General features: G+C 39.8%; 1 pseudogene; it reads left to right on the forward strand.

Moving 5' to 3' along the window:
• The window catches only part of LOC122733970, a 198841-nt pseudogene that overhangs the window by 70144 nt on the left and 113356 nt on the right, over positions 1-15341 (forward strand).

The raw sequence follows: 15341 nt of genomic DNA on the forward strand, positions 1-15341 counted from the left end.
CTCTACTCTGCCAAACCTCAGACCCTGACTTTGATGATCCTCCATAGGAAGAGGGTGTAAGTACTGCTATCTTGGGAAAGCCATTCAGTTTTAGGCTAGCTCTTGTCATTCAGACATTTTTTTTCTTCATGGAACTTAAATCTGCCTCTAATCAATATATACTGAACTGAATATTTTTATACTAACCATCTATTTCTGACTTCATTCAAGATTTTCCTCCTAGGTCTTCATTTAGGGGAATGAAATAGGTGACTTCTGAGGTCACTTTTGAAGTCAAGACTTGACTTGACATAAAGATGATTCCCATCCTGGGTTTTCTATTGGATAAGCAACTGGTAACAAGATCTTTCAGTTATGATCTCAGGATATTTTTTTAAACAATGCCATCCAAAGCACAACATTACTCCAATTTTCCACTATTTGGCTTTGTAGTAGAAGCATAATAAAGAGAAATCATCTGTCCTGATATACTATTCCCTCGATGTGCTTTAAGTGAACCAGATACAACATTTTATAAATTATGATAAAAGGCTATATCACGTACAATAGGGGCCCTTGGAGAAGAATCTTCTCACCAGTCACCCAAGATTGAAAAGACAGTGCAGAAAAGAAATTCTGCCCTCTCAAACTCCTTACTATTATTGGTACAGACCTTCCCTGAACACTTCCACCATGGTGTTGGAGAGGATAGCTTACTGCAACCTAATGTAACTCATTATATTTGTGTATAGCTTTGAATATGAAGAAGTTTTTCTTTATGAAGCCTCAATTGGTCTCCATGAAATCCATAGAGAGGAAAAGGATTCTAGAGAGTAAAAGATGAGGTATACCCCTCACTTCCTGATGGAAAAGTGATGGGAATGCCAAGCACAGTAAGTTGTGAATTGTTGGACCTGGTTATTGAGAGAATTTGCTTCACTGGTTTTTACATTTGTTATGATGGGTTTTTGTTTTTTAAATCATTTTTAATTTTAATTTTTTTTGGTGGGGCAATGAGGGTTAAGTGATTTGCCCAGGGTCACACAGCTAGTAAGTGTCAAGTGTCTGAGGCCGGATTTGAACTCAGGTCCTCCTGAATCCAGGGCTGGTGCTTTATCCGCTGCGCCACCTAGCTTCCCTAAGTAATTTTAAAAATTCCTTGAAAAAAACCTACTTTTATCATGTGTGTGTTTGTGTATTTATTAGGGGGATTGGGTAGAAGGGTAAGATTTGGAGAGAGTGAAAGTTAAAGTTTTTAGACATTTTCTGAATTGAGTTTAATTAACTGTAGCATCTACCTCATGGGGTAGTTGTATGGATGAAATGAGATATTTGTAAAGAGCACTCAGGATGCCTGGCACACCACTGGCAAGCTATAATTGCTTATTTCCTTTCTCTCTTTCCCTTAATTCAGTTCAATTGACCATTTCTCAGCTAAGTTATAGATGAGCTTCATTCTTCTGGCAGGGGAATGGATTGGCTGATCTCTGAGGTCTCTTTGGTCTCTGAGATTAGAAATCATAGTACCCTACTGTGTGTTGGATTAGATGAAGTAAATAAAGATGAGATTAAAAAATATCTGTGGGAGATGCTGTAGGTCTGTGTTCACATGATTGGACTTTTGTTGTTTCCAGCAATTTCATGAAACATGCACCAAAACTGCAAGCTAGATTTGAATGGCTCAGAAGAATAAGCATATCAAAGAGAAAAGCAATGATCTTATGGTCATTTCTCCAGTTACTTCATGAACAAAGTTCTTCACTTTATAAATTCTGTGCAAAGGAGAGTATCCATAGAGGCTGTTGGTCAGGAACTCCATAGCCAAACAACCATGAACATAGAGGCACTGTTGGACATAGATCATCACCCTAGCAATTCCGTGATGATTGTGGATTGATATTCTGTGAGAGGAGAGCAATAAGTACTACCATCTTGGGAAACCCATTCTTTTTGAGGCTGGCTCTAATTATGTGGACATTTTCCCTCCATCCACCTTACATTTTCCTTTAACCAATAAATGCTGAATTGAAAACCTTCCAGGTGGCCATCCATTTCTGAGACATGTTATAGATTTTCTTCCTCCTTATTTTAGGGGACTAGAACAGCTGTCCTCTGAGGTCACTCCATGCTGAGATTCAACATCATATAGAGTTAATTCTCATCCTGATTGTGAGGTGGGAGAAAGACGATTCTCAGATCTTTCAGCTTGACAATCATGAAAATATTAGGTGTTTTTTTTCAAGTAACACCATCCAATGCACATCAAACCACTGCTACAATTTTCAACTCTTGGCTCTGCATGCAGCAGGACGATAAGACAAATGCATCTACCTGTGACCACACCCTCCATCTGCCCCAGCTGTACAGATGTTACATTTTATAGATTGTGAAAAAAGTAACATCATGTGCAACAGTGGCATTTGGAGATTAATCTTCCAGCCAAACAGACGGGATTTCAGAGGTTCTTGGGACAAGGAGCTCTAATGTACCCTCTAAGATCTCAGCCATATGGGGATCTGATTCATCGGCCATATACATTTGTTATTAGAGTTTTTGCTATTATTTTCTTCTTGTTGTTGTACATTATTGTATTATTATGTGTGTGTGTCTGAATTTGTTGGGGATAGCAGAATGAGTATTTGGGGATTACTGTTTTTAAACATTTCTTGAACTGAATTGCATTCAATTCACCATTCATTTCAGAGCTACACTGTATTAGATAAGGGATGGATGGTTGACCTGAGGCCAGTCTTGTCTCTGAGACTAGACATCTTAGAGCCATTAGAGTGTGGTGGATTAGATAAATTGAATACTGCTGAGATCATGTAGGCCTGCATTCCCAAGACCAGATTCTTATCAACTTCATGAAGTACTTACAATCGTGTCAGATAGACCTGGGTGGACCAGAAAAATGAGCTACCTGAGAGAAAAGCAGTGATCTTTCCACCATTTCTCCAACCACCTCAGGGATAATGTTCATTTTGTAAATTTTGTAGAAAGAAAAAAAAGGTTGTTGGTCAAGAACTTTGAATCTCAATAACCATGAATATGGAGGCACTGTCAGAAATGAATCATGACCCTATTGATCTCATGAGGATTGGTTCCAGAATCAATGAGAAGCTAACTACTGCCATCTTAGCAAACCACGCTAGTTCTAATTATATGGATATTTTCCCTATATCCAGCATAAATTTGTCCCTAGACAATAGATGCTGAGCTGAAAATCATCCTAACAGACCATCTATTTGTGAGCTTTGTTCTAGATTTTCTTCCTTCTCCATTGTCTTTGAGGGGAATGGAATAATTGTCATCTAAGATCATTGTGCAGGCTGAAGTTAGACAACATAAAGCTAATTCCAATCATGGGTGGGAGGCTGGATAAGGACAACTCTTGGATCCTTTAGCTTGGCAATCAATGGCAATCAATGGCAACCAAAGCAAACCATTACTACCATTTTCTATGATTTAACTTTGTAGTAGAAGGATAACATCGAAAAACTGTCTGTCCTGGCACCACGGCCTTCTTGTGCCTCAGTTGTATCAGATACAACATTTTATATAGTTTCATAAAAATAATATGTAACAACATTTTATATAGTGTCATAAAAATAATATGTGCAATAGCAGTTCTTGGAGAAGAACCTTCAATCAGATAGCCAAGAGTTCAGTGATGGTTTGGACAAGGGATTCTCCACTTTCGAGCCTCTGATAATTGTTGGTCCAGATTGTGTTGGAGTGGTTCACTACTACCCCCATACACACACACACACACACACACACACACACACACACACACACACACACACACACACACACTTGAGCATTGCTCTGAATGTCAGGAAGGTTTTCTTGACGTCAAACCTGAAATCCCCACAGAAATGAGAGATCCCAGAAGATAAAAGATAAAGCATGCCCATTGCTTCTTGATGGAGAGATGACATGCACAATGAGTTGTCCTTTTCTGGACATGGCCAAAGAAGGGATTTGGTTAACTTGATATTCTAAATTTGTAACAAATAATTTTCTTTCCTTTTTTTGGTGGGGCAATGGGGGTTAAGTGACTTGCTCAGGGTCACATGGCTAGTAAGTGTCAAGTGTCTGAGGCTGGATTTGAATTCAGGTCCTCCTGAATCCAGGGCTGGTGCTTTATCCACTGCACCACCTAGGTGCCCTAGTTTTCTTTTTTCTTTTTTGTTTCTTTTAATCATTTTTTGATGGAGATAGGTCTGGTTAAGGGGGAGGATTCAACAGAAACTTAAACAATGTTTTTAATATGCTTTCTTAATTAAGTTCAATTATAAGATGTCTGTAAAAAGTGTTTAGAATATCTGGATAGAGTTGACAATCTATATTTCTCTTTCCCTGCCTCCCTTCCACTAATTCAATTCAATTGATCATTTGCTACCCAACTATATTCTTGCTGAACTCCATTCTTTTTTTTTTTTAAAGTGAGGCAATTGGGGTTAAGTGAATTGCCCAGGGTCACACAGCTAGTAAGTGTTAAATGTCTGAGGCTGGATTTGAACTCAGGTACTCCTGACTCCAGGGCCGGTGCTCTATCCAATGCGCCACCTAGCTGCCCCCGCTGAGCTCCATTCTTGAGGTAGGGGTATGGGTGTGTTGATCTCTGAGGTCTCTGAAGTTGGGAATGAGAACCAGTACCGTGTGGTGGAATAGATGAGATAATAACTGTTAGAGATCTTGCAGACCTGTGTTCCTCTCACTACATTTTGCTGTTAACACCAACTTCATCCAGCACTCTTAATTGGGTGGCTCAGGTTAAGGAGCATATCAAAGAGAAAAGCAATGATCTTTCAACCATTCCTTCACCCATCTCATGTGGACACTGCCCCTTCATCTTGTAAATTCAGTACAAAGATGAACAGTATACAGAGAAGCTGTCGGTCAAGCACTTGGTAGCCAAAAGGCTGTGAATATGGAGGCATTGTTGGAAATGGATTATTGTCCTATCGATTCCTTGGTGACTATGGATTGATATTCTGAGAAAAGAGGCTAAGTACTGCCCCATTAGGAAATCCCTTCTTTTTGATGCTGGCACTAATCATGTGGACATTTCCCCTATATTCAGCTAAAATTGACTTGTAATACATGCTGAATTGCATGTAATATTCGTGTGATACATGAATGAATGTGGCCATCCACTTCATGTTAGAGATTTTCTTCCTCCTTCTGGAATCATTGTCCTCTGGGGTTATTCTCCATGCTGAGGTTCAGAAATGTTTATGAAGCTAATTTCTATCCTGGGGGTGGGGATGGACGAGGAAAACTCATTCAGCTTGGTGATTCTAGCACATTTATGGTTTGGTTTTTCAACCAAACCCATCCAAAGCACCCCATTACTACCATTTCCATTATTTTGTTCTGCATTAAGGAGCACAAGAATGAACACTCATCTCATTATGCCCTCCATGTGCCTCAGTTGTACCAGATACAACGTTTTATATGCTGTGATAAAAGTTGCACCTTGTACAACGGTGGCTCTTGGAGAAGAGCCTTTCTGCCAGATAGCTGGGAGCTCAGTGCTGGTCAGGACAAGGAACCCTTCACTTGACCATGCACATTTGTTGTGATGGTTGGATAGTGTGTGTTTCTGTGTGTCAGGACTGAAGGGGATGATTGAGAGGAAATGAAAGTGAATGCTTTTTAACATCCTGAATTGAGTTTAATGACGAGTAAGTAGCCTCTACCTGACACCATGGTCAATGAGAAGTATGTAAAATGGGCCTATCACGTTATCTCACAAATACTAAGTGCAGCAAAAATGCTTATTCCCTCCCCCATTACCTTTTCAGTTCAATTGATGTTCACTTTATGGTTATGTTCTTAATGAGATGCAATTTCAGGCTGGTTTGCTTGGCCCCAGAGGTCCCTTTGATCTCTGGGATTAGAAAGCATAGCAGCCCTTCTCTGTGGTGGGTTAGAGGAGGTAAATCCTCTTGGGAATATTATAGTCCTATGTTCTTATGATTTTACTTTTGTGGTATTCACCAGCTTCATCTAACACTCACCAGTACTGCCCATGACAACTACATGTCTTAGAAGAATGAGCACATTAAAGAAAAAAAAGTAATGATCTTTCTAAGCATTCCTCTAGCCACCTAATATCTGGACAGTATTCTTCATTTTGTAGATTCTGTGCTAAGTAGAGTAGCGCCCATGGAGAATGTTGGCAAAATGCTTGGTAGTTAAACAACCAAGGATGTGGAAAGACTTTTGGAGAAACTTTGATGACCACAGATCCAGACCCTGACTGGTGACTGTCCTTGAGTGGAGGATGTAAGTATTATCCTCTTGTGAAGCCCATTTTGTTTTGGGCTAGCTCTAATTATTTGAATATTTTGCCATCATGTAACTTAAAGTTATTTCTAACCAATACACACCATAAATGTATTGAATCTTGACATTGACTATCCATTTCTGACTCTGATCTAGGCTTTCTTCCTTTCCCTTTTTCATTTAGGAGTATGGAAAATTGACCCGAGCTAATTTCCAGCAGTGTATCAACAATAGGAAACTTATTTCCATGACGAAGTTGAACAAGGACAACTCCCAGAGATCTTTCGGCTTGCTGATTCCAGGTTATTATTTTTCATTTTTCGATCTATCCCATCAAAAGCACACCATTACTACCATTTTCCATCCAGTTTTGCAGTAGGAGCACAAGAAAGAAAAATCATCTCACCATGCCCTCCATGTGCCTCAGTTGTACCAGATACAATGTTTTATATGCTGTGATAAAAGTTGCATCTTGTACAGCCGTGGCTCTTGGAGAAGAGCCTTTCATCCAGATAGCCAGTAATTCAGTGCTGGTCAGGACAAGGAACCCTGCCCTGTCAATGCCCACATGGTTTTTGGTCCAGATTTTCTTTCAACATTTCCATGGTAGTGTTGGAGAGGGATTTCTACTGACACCAAATGCAGCTCATTCATTATACTGGTGCATTGTTCTGAATGTCAAGATGGTTTTCTTGACATAAAGCTTAGATTTGCCTCCATGAAATCCACCCAGAGGGCAAGGTTTCCAGAGAGAGGGTAAAAGTCAAAGCATGCCCCTCATTTCCTGATTGAAAAGTGATGGGTGAAGAATGAATGCACAATGAGTTGTTAATTTTTTGGGACAAGATTGGTAAGGGGATTTGCTTCACTGGATTTTGTACACTTGTTATGATCATTTTCTTTTTTCATTTTTTAAAGTCATTATTGCTCTTTTAATCCTTTTTATCATTTGTATTGCAGGGGTGGATATGGTTAAGGGGCAAGGTTTGGAGGGAGTTAAAACTTAATGCTCTTTTACATATTTCCTGAACTGAATTTAATTAATAGTATCATCTACCTTAAAGGTGATTGTGAAGCTCAATTGAGGCACACAGTTGGAAACGTATAATTTCTTATTTCCTTCCTTTAATTCAATTCAATAGATTGGAGTTTCTACAACATAGCTGAGGGGAAAAAAAACCTTTCTTGAGGCAGGGAGATAGAATGGTTGGTCTCAGAGGTGCCTTTGGTATCTGAGATTGGAAATCAGAACCACTATTGTGTTGTGGATTAAATGAAGAAAAACATGTTGGAGATCTTGTAGGTCTGTGTTCCTGTGATTGGAATTTATTTCCAACAACTTCACCCAGCACTCTCCAGTATTACAGGCTACAATGGGGTAGCTTAGAAGAATGAGCATATCAAAGAGAAAAGCAATGATTTCCCCCCCCCAGATGTCTCATGTGGACCATATTCTTTTATTTTGTAAATGATGGACAAAGAATAGTATCAACTGAGGCTGTTGGTAAGAAACTTTGTAGATAAAAAAACTGTGAGTATGGTGGCAATGGTAGACATAGATCACTATCTTCTCAAGTCTATGGTGACTATGGCTTAATATGGATAAGTACCGCCACATTGGGAAATCCATTCTGTTTGCTGGCTCTAATCACATGGACATTTCCCCTATATTCAGCTAAAATTGACCTGTAATACATGCTAAACTGAAAACCTTCCAAGTGATCATCCATTTCTGAACTATGTTATAGAGATGTTCTTCCTCCTTCTGGAATCACTGTCCTCTGAGGTTATTCTCCATGCTGAGGTTCAGAAATATTTATAAAGCTAATTCCCATTCTAGGGGTTAGGATAGACAAGAAAAACTCTGTGAGATCTTTCAGCTTGGTGATTCCAGCATAATATGGTTTTGTTTTTCAACCAACCCCATCCAAAGCACACCATTACTACCATTTTCCATTATTTGGTTCTGCATTAGGAGTCCAACAATGAAAACTCATTTATGTTCCCACTATGCCCTCCATGTGCCTCAGTTGTACCAGATACAACATTTTATATATAATGATAAAAGTTGCACCTTGTACAACCGTGGCTCTTGGAGAAGAGCCTTTCTGCTAGATAGCTGGGAGTTCAGTGCTGGTCAGGACAAGGAACCCTGCCCTCTCAATGCCCTGCTGATTGTTGGTCCAGACTTTCCTTGAAAATTTCCATGGTGGTGTTGGAGGGCATCTCTTCTGTCACCCAATGCAGTTCATCGTACTGGTGTATTGCTCTGAATATCTTTATGTTTTACTCACATCGAGTCCAAGTTAGCCTCCATGAAATCCACAGAGTACCAGGATTCCAGAGGATAAAAGATGACTTATGGTCCTTGATTAATGACAGATGTGATGGGCATGATATACAAAATGATTTGTGCATGTTTGGACATAGTCAGTGAAGGGATTTACTTCACTTGACCATGTACATTTGTTATGATGTGGTTTTTTTTTGTGAGGCAATTGGGGTTAAGTGACTTGCCCAGGGTCACACAGCTAGTAAGTGTTAAGTGTCTGATGTCGGATTTGAACTCAGGTCCTCCTGACTCCAGGGCCAGTGCTCTATCCACTACAGCACCTAGCTACCCCTATGATGGTTTTCTTTTTTGTGGTTGTCTAGTGTGTGTGTTGGGACAGGGGTGGGGATAAAGGGGCATGATTTAGAGGCAAAGTTAATGCTTTTTTTACTTCTTAAATCAAGTTTAATGAATCCTAACCAAAAATACTGAATTGAATGAAAACCTAAGTGGCCATTCATTTCTAAGGTATGTTCTAGGCTTTCTTCCTCCTCTCCTCCTTTGAAGGGAATTGAATGATGGTCCTCTGAGGTCACTCTGCAGGTTTAATTCTCATCCTGAGGTAAGGTTAGATAAGGAAAACTCAGAGATCTTTCATTTTGGTGATCCCAGGCTATAGCGTGAAGTCATCTACAATTTTCAAGTGGTTGTCTTTGCCATAGGGGCATGATGAAGCTAAGCCATCTATCCTGTTGCCCCTATTGTAGAGATGGGACGTTTTAGATGCTGTGATCATGAAGATGAACCTTCCAGTTGGGCGTCTAGGATTTCAGAAATGCTTGGCATAAGGAAGGCTACCATTCGGTGGCTCAGATTAATGAACGTTTCAAAGAGAAAAACAATGATATTTCAAGCATTCCTCTAGCTTCCTCATGTGGACAATGTTCATTTTGGAAATTCCGTACAAAGACAAATAGTATCCGGAGAAAGTGTTGGGCAAGAACTTTAGTTTAGTGCACTAAGCAATCCTGAATATTGGGGTACTCTAGGTCAGGGATTACTACTCCATCAATTTCACAGTGACTTGTGGATTGCTATTCTGAGAGAGGAGAGGCTAAGTACCGCCATCTTGGAAAACTTATTCTGTCTGAGGCTGGTTTTGATTCTGTGGACATTTCCCCCTCCATTCCCCTTCAATTTTCCTCTAACCAATTCATGCTGAATTGAAAACCTTCCAAGTGACCATCCATTTCTGAGCCATGTTCTATATTTTCTTCTTTTAGGTTGACAGAATATCTGTCCTCTGAGGTCATACTCCAGGCTGAGATTCGACAACATAAAGGTAATTCCCATCCTGGGAGTGAGATTGGGTAAGGATAACTCTGAAAAATCTTTCAGTGTGATGATCACAGTATATTATAGTTTTGCTTTTCAACTAAGGAGATCCAAAGAACACTATTAATACCATTTTACCTTATTTGGCTCTATAGTAGGAGTGTAATGATTAGAATGATGCCACCTGCTGGAGACTTACTGTAGAAAAGCTCCGCCATGAGGTGAAGGTCTCTGAGGGCAAGACCATGCATCTTTTCTTTGGCGTCAGGAAGTGATGTTTGCTTGTGGGAGGAAGAAGGGGGAGGCTGGCGCTCCGACTCGCTCTCTTTCCTGTGGACTCTGGTGGAGAGGGGAGCTAGGAATGCTCTCTCCCTTTAATAGAAGAATCTAGGCCTTTCTCTCTCTCTTTACAAAATTCTTATTCTCCTTAATAAATGCTTAAAAGTCTAACTCTTTCTAAAGCTTATAATTTATTGGCAACCACTCATTAGATATTTTTAGACAGTATAGCTAGAATTTTAGCCCTTACAATACCCTTCATATACGTCAGTTGTACCAGATACATTTTATACATGGTCAGAAAAGTTCTATCATGGGGACTTGGAGAGAAATCTCTTAGCCAGATAGCCAAGATTTCCACCTGGTAATCCTAGGAGGTCTATATTTTAAGCAATGCCATCTGAAGCATACCATTGCTCCAATTTTCAAATGGTTGACTCTGGAGGAGTATGACTAAACCAGCACATCTATCCTGCCATAATTTCCTCCATTTGCTCCTGTTGTACAGATGTTACATTTTGTGTATTATGATAAAATAGTCCCATCATGTGCAACAGTGGCATTTGGAGACAAATCTTCAACCAATCAGGATTTCACATCTCCCCCCCCCCCAAAAAAAAAGAATTCATCCAGCGTTCTCTAGTATTATAAGCTACAATTAGGTGGTTCAGAAGAATGAGCATATCAAAAGAGAAAAGGAATGATCTTTCCACCATTCTTCTAGCCGCCTCATGTGGATCAAGTTCTTCATTTTGCCAATTTTGTAAAAAGAAGGCTAACATCCATAGAAGCTGTTGGGGAAGAACTTTGCAGTTAACCATCCACTGTTGGACACCCATCACTAGCCTGTCAAATCCTTGGTTAAGTACTGCCATCTTGGGAAACTCATTTTGTTTGTAGCTGGCTTGAATTGTGTGGATATTTCTCTTTCCTTTATCTTAAATTTACCTCTAACCAACACTGCTGCATTGAAAACCTTCCAAAGGATTGTACGTTTCTGCTGTGTTCTGGATTTTCTTCCTTTACCTTCTTTAAGGTTGATGGAATAGCTGTCCTTTGAAGTCTCTGCATGCTGACAATTTGACAATGTAAAAATAATTCCTATCCTTGGTGTGAGTTGCATAAGGAAAATTCACATCTTTTAGCTTCTCGATTGTAGGCTATTACATGGTTGTTTTTTCCAACTAACACAATCCAAAGCACACCACTGCTACAATTTTCAAGTGACTGGCTTTGCAGTAGGAGCATGACTGGGGCAACCTATTTCTCCTGCCACCATGCCCTCCACTTGCCCCTGTTGTACAAATGTGACATTTTATTTCAATATGATAAAATAGTCACATAATGTGCAACAGGGGCATTTGGAGAAGAACCTTCCTGTAAAACCACCAAGAATTCAGAGATACTTGGAATACGGAGCTCTACCCTCTAAAACCAGCGTGATTTTTGGTCCAGACTTTCCTCAAAAGTCTTCTGTGGTGGTGGGATAAGGATCCCTACTGCCGCTGAATGCAGGTAATTATTCTTGTGCATAGTTCTGAATATCTGAGGGCTTTCCTCATGTCGCGTCTCAGTTTGGCTCTCTTGAATACATGGCAAGGACCCAGATTTCCCAGGACCAAAGATAAAGAATACTACTCTGACTTCAATGGAGATGTGTTATGGGTATCAAATAAAAGATGAGTTGCATATTTTTTGACCTGGCCAATGAGGGGACTTGCTTCATTTGATTGTGCACATTTCCTATGGTTTCTTTTTGCAGGGCAATAAGAGTAAAGTGACTTGCCCAGGGTCACATAGCTAGTAAGTGTCAAGTGTCTGAGGCCAGGTTTGAACTCAGGTGCTCCTGAATCCAAGGCTGATGCTTTATCCACTATGCCACCTAGCTGCCCCCCCCCCCATGTTGTTTTTCTAAAATAACTGTATAGTGTGTGGAGGCACCTATGTATATTTCTATGGGGTGGGGGAGGTAAGGGCAAAGATTTGAAGAAAATGAAACCTAATACTTTTATTTATTTATTTATTTTTGGTGAGGCAATTGGGGTTGTGACTTGCCCAGGGTCACACAGCTAGTAAGTGTCAAGTGTCTGTTGGAGGCCGGATTTGAACTCAGGTACTCCTGACTCCAGGGCCGGTGCTCTATGCACTGCACTACCTAGCTGCCTCTATTTTTATTTTTATTTTATTATTTTATTTTAAATTTTTTTGCGGGGCAATGGAGGTTAAGTGACTTGCCCAGGGTCACACAGCTAGTAAGTGTCAAGTGTCTGAGGCCGGATTTGAACTCAGGTCCTCCCAAATCCAGGGCCGGTGCTTTATCCACTGTGCCACCTAGCTGCCCCCTAAGCTAATACTTTTAGACATATTTCCTTGTATTGAGTTAAAATGATATTAGCCTCTACTTGGTAGGGTCACTGTAAGAGTCAAATGAGTTAATATGTGTAAAACACATTGCTTGGAGAATAGTAGTTGCTATATAAATCTTATGTATTTCCTTCCCCTACCCCTTTTCTCAGCTATGTTATCAGTGAGCTTCATGTTTTAGGCAGAGAAATAGATAGGTTGACTGTATATCATAGCGGTCCTACTGTGTGGTGGATAAGAGGAGGTAATTCCTCTTGAGTATCTAATAGGGCTCTGTTCCCAGGATTGTACTTTTGTGATATTCACCAACTTCATCTACTTTTCATGAGAACTGAGCGTTACAACTATGGGTCTCAGAAGAATGACCATAGGAAAGAGCAAAGCAATGATCTTCGAAGCCTTTTGCCAGTTCAATCACGTGGCCATTGTTCTTCATTAAGTAGATTCTGCTCGAAGAAGATTGAGTATTGGCAAAGTGCTTCATAGCTAAGACCCAAACCTCATGAATGTGGAAGGACTTTGGCAGAATGGTTATCTATCCTATGAAACTCCCAATGATATTCCATCAGGACTATGACTGATGACCTCCCATGAGAGGAGAGTATAAGTACTTCCATCTTGAGAAACCTCTAATGTTTTAGGCTAGCTCTAATTATTTGCATATTTTCCCAGCAAATATCTTAAATTTCCCTCCAACCAATACATGCTTAATGGAATACTTTTATATTGACCATCCATTTGAGACTTTCACATTTTCCTCCTTTTCCTTCATTTAGGGGAATGGAATAGCTGACCTCTGAAGTCCCTTGCCACACAGTGAATCAAGAAGCTAAAAGCTAATTCCATCCTGAGTGTTAGGATGGAGAAGGAACACTCTCAGAGATAATTCAGATTGTTAAGCCCAGTATCCAAAGCATAACATTACCATTATTTTCTTTTTAGTTCTGCACTAGGAGCACAACAAATTAAGAAACAGCTATCCTGTTCCCATGCCCTCGGTGTGTCTCAGTTATACCAGATACACCATTTTACACACTGTGATAAAAGTCATATCATGTACAATACTGGCTCTTAGAAAAGAACTTTCTAGTCCAATAGCCAAGAGAGGGGCAGGGCAAGGAACTCGATCCTCTCCAACCCCTAATCATTGTTGGTCCAGATTTTCCTTGAACATTTCCATGGTGGTATTGGAGGGGTCTCTACTGCCATTAGACTGGTGCACTGTTCTGAATGATCAAGCCCAAATCTGTCTCCATGAAATCCACCTACACATTTGAGGATTGCAGAGGATCAAGGATGAAGTGTACCACTTTCTTCCCAATGGCAAGGTAATGGATGTACAATCTACAATGAGTTGTTGATTTTTGGACACAGCCACTGAGTAGAATTGCTTCACTTTACCACGAACATTTGTTATGGTGTTTGTTTTTTTATGATACATCTAGTTCCCAACCTGGCTGTTAGTTTGGATAAGGTAAAATCTAAGAAATCTTTCAGCTTGGTGATCCCAACATATCATGGATTTGTTTTTCAAACAATTCTATCCAAAGCACACCATTAAGACCATTTTTCAGTATTTGTCTCTGCATTGAGAGCATAACAGTGAAGAATCATCTATTCTGCCACCATGCCCTCTATGTGCCTCAGTTGTACCTGATACAACATTTTATGCAATATGAATAAAGTTGTATTATGTACAATAGAGGCTCTTGGAGAAAAACCTTCTAGCCCAATAGCCAAGACTTTAGAGATGGTTAGGACAAAGAACTGTGTCCTCTGAATCCCTTGATGACTTTATTTTCAGACTTTCCTTGAACATTTCTTTGGCAGTGTGTTAAGCCATTACATAAAGGCAGCTCATTATAGTTTTGTGTGACTCAGTGTCAAGAGGGTATTCTTCACATCAAGTCTAAATATGCCTCTATGAAATCCACACAGTGAATAAAAGATGAAGCATGCCCCTCACTTCTAGATGGAGAGGTGATGGACATACAATGGGTTGTGAATTTGTGGGCAAGGCCATTGAGTGGATTTGCTTCATTTGACCATGCCTTCTTTTCAGTGTATAGTATGTGTGTTATATATCTCAGAGTTAAGGGGGAAGATTTGGAAAAAATGAAAGTTAATGCTTTTAGATGTACTTCCTGAATTGAGTTTAATTAATAGTAGCCTCTACCTTATAGGTGTTGTGAGGATTAAATGAGATGTGTAAAACACATATAGCTTTGTTCCTGACAAATAGTAGGCCCTTTAAAAATGATTGTTTATTCCATTCCCTTAACCCTTCTCTTCCCTTAGAGTTCAGTTCTATTAACCATTCATTTCTTAGCTATGTTATAAATGAGCTTCATTCTTCTGGCAAGAAAGGTGGTTGATCTCTGTTGGTACTTGTGGTCTTCTGAGATTGGAAACCAGAACCACTATTTTGTGCTTGGTTAGATGAAGTAGAAACTGTTGGGAAATTTTCTAGGCTTATTTTCTCATGACTGGACTTTTGTTTTATCCACCAACTTCACCTAGCACTCTATAGTATTTCAAGCTTATAATTGAGTATCTCAGAAAGAGTATAAAAGAAGAAAAAAAGATTATCTCACCATTCTTCTAGTGGCTTCATGGGGACAATGTTCTTTACCTTGCAGATTTTGCCCAAAGAAAATCTTTGTCCATGGAAAATATTGGTAAAAGTGCTTTTGTAGCTAAACAACAGAGTATGAAAGAACTTTTGCCCAAAGGATTTCTACCCAGGAACCTCCTGATGATTTTGGTTCCAGAACCAAGGGATGGCTGCCAATGAAAGGGTGTGAGTATTCTGGAT

Source organism: Dromiciops gliroides, chromosome X (genome assembly GCF_019393635.1).
Source record: "Dromiciops gliroides isolate mDroGli1 chromosome X, mDroGli1.pri, whole genome shotgun sequence".
Taxonomy (NCBI): domain Eukaryota; kingdom Metazoa; phylum Chordata; class Mammalia; order Microbiotheria; family Microbiotheriidae; genus Dromiciops; species Dromiciops gliroides.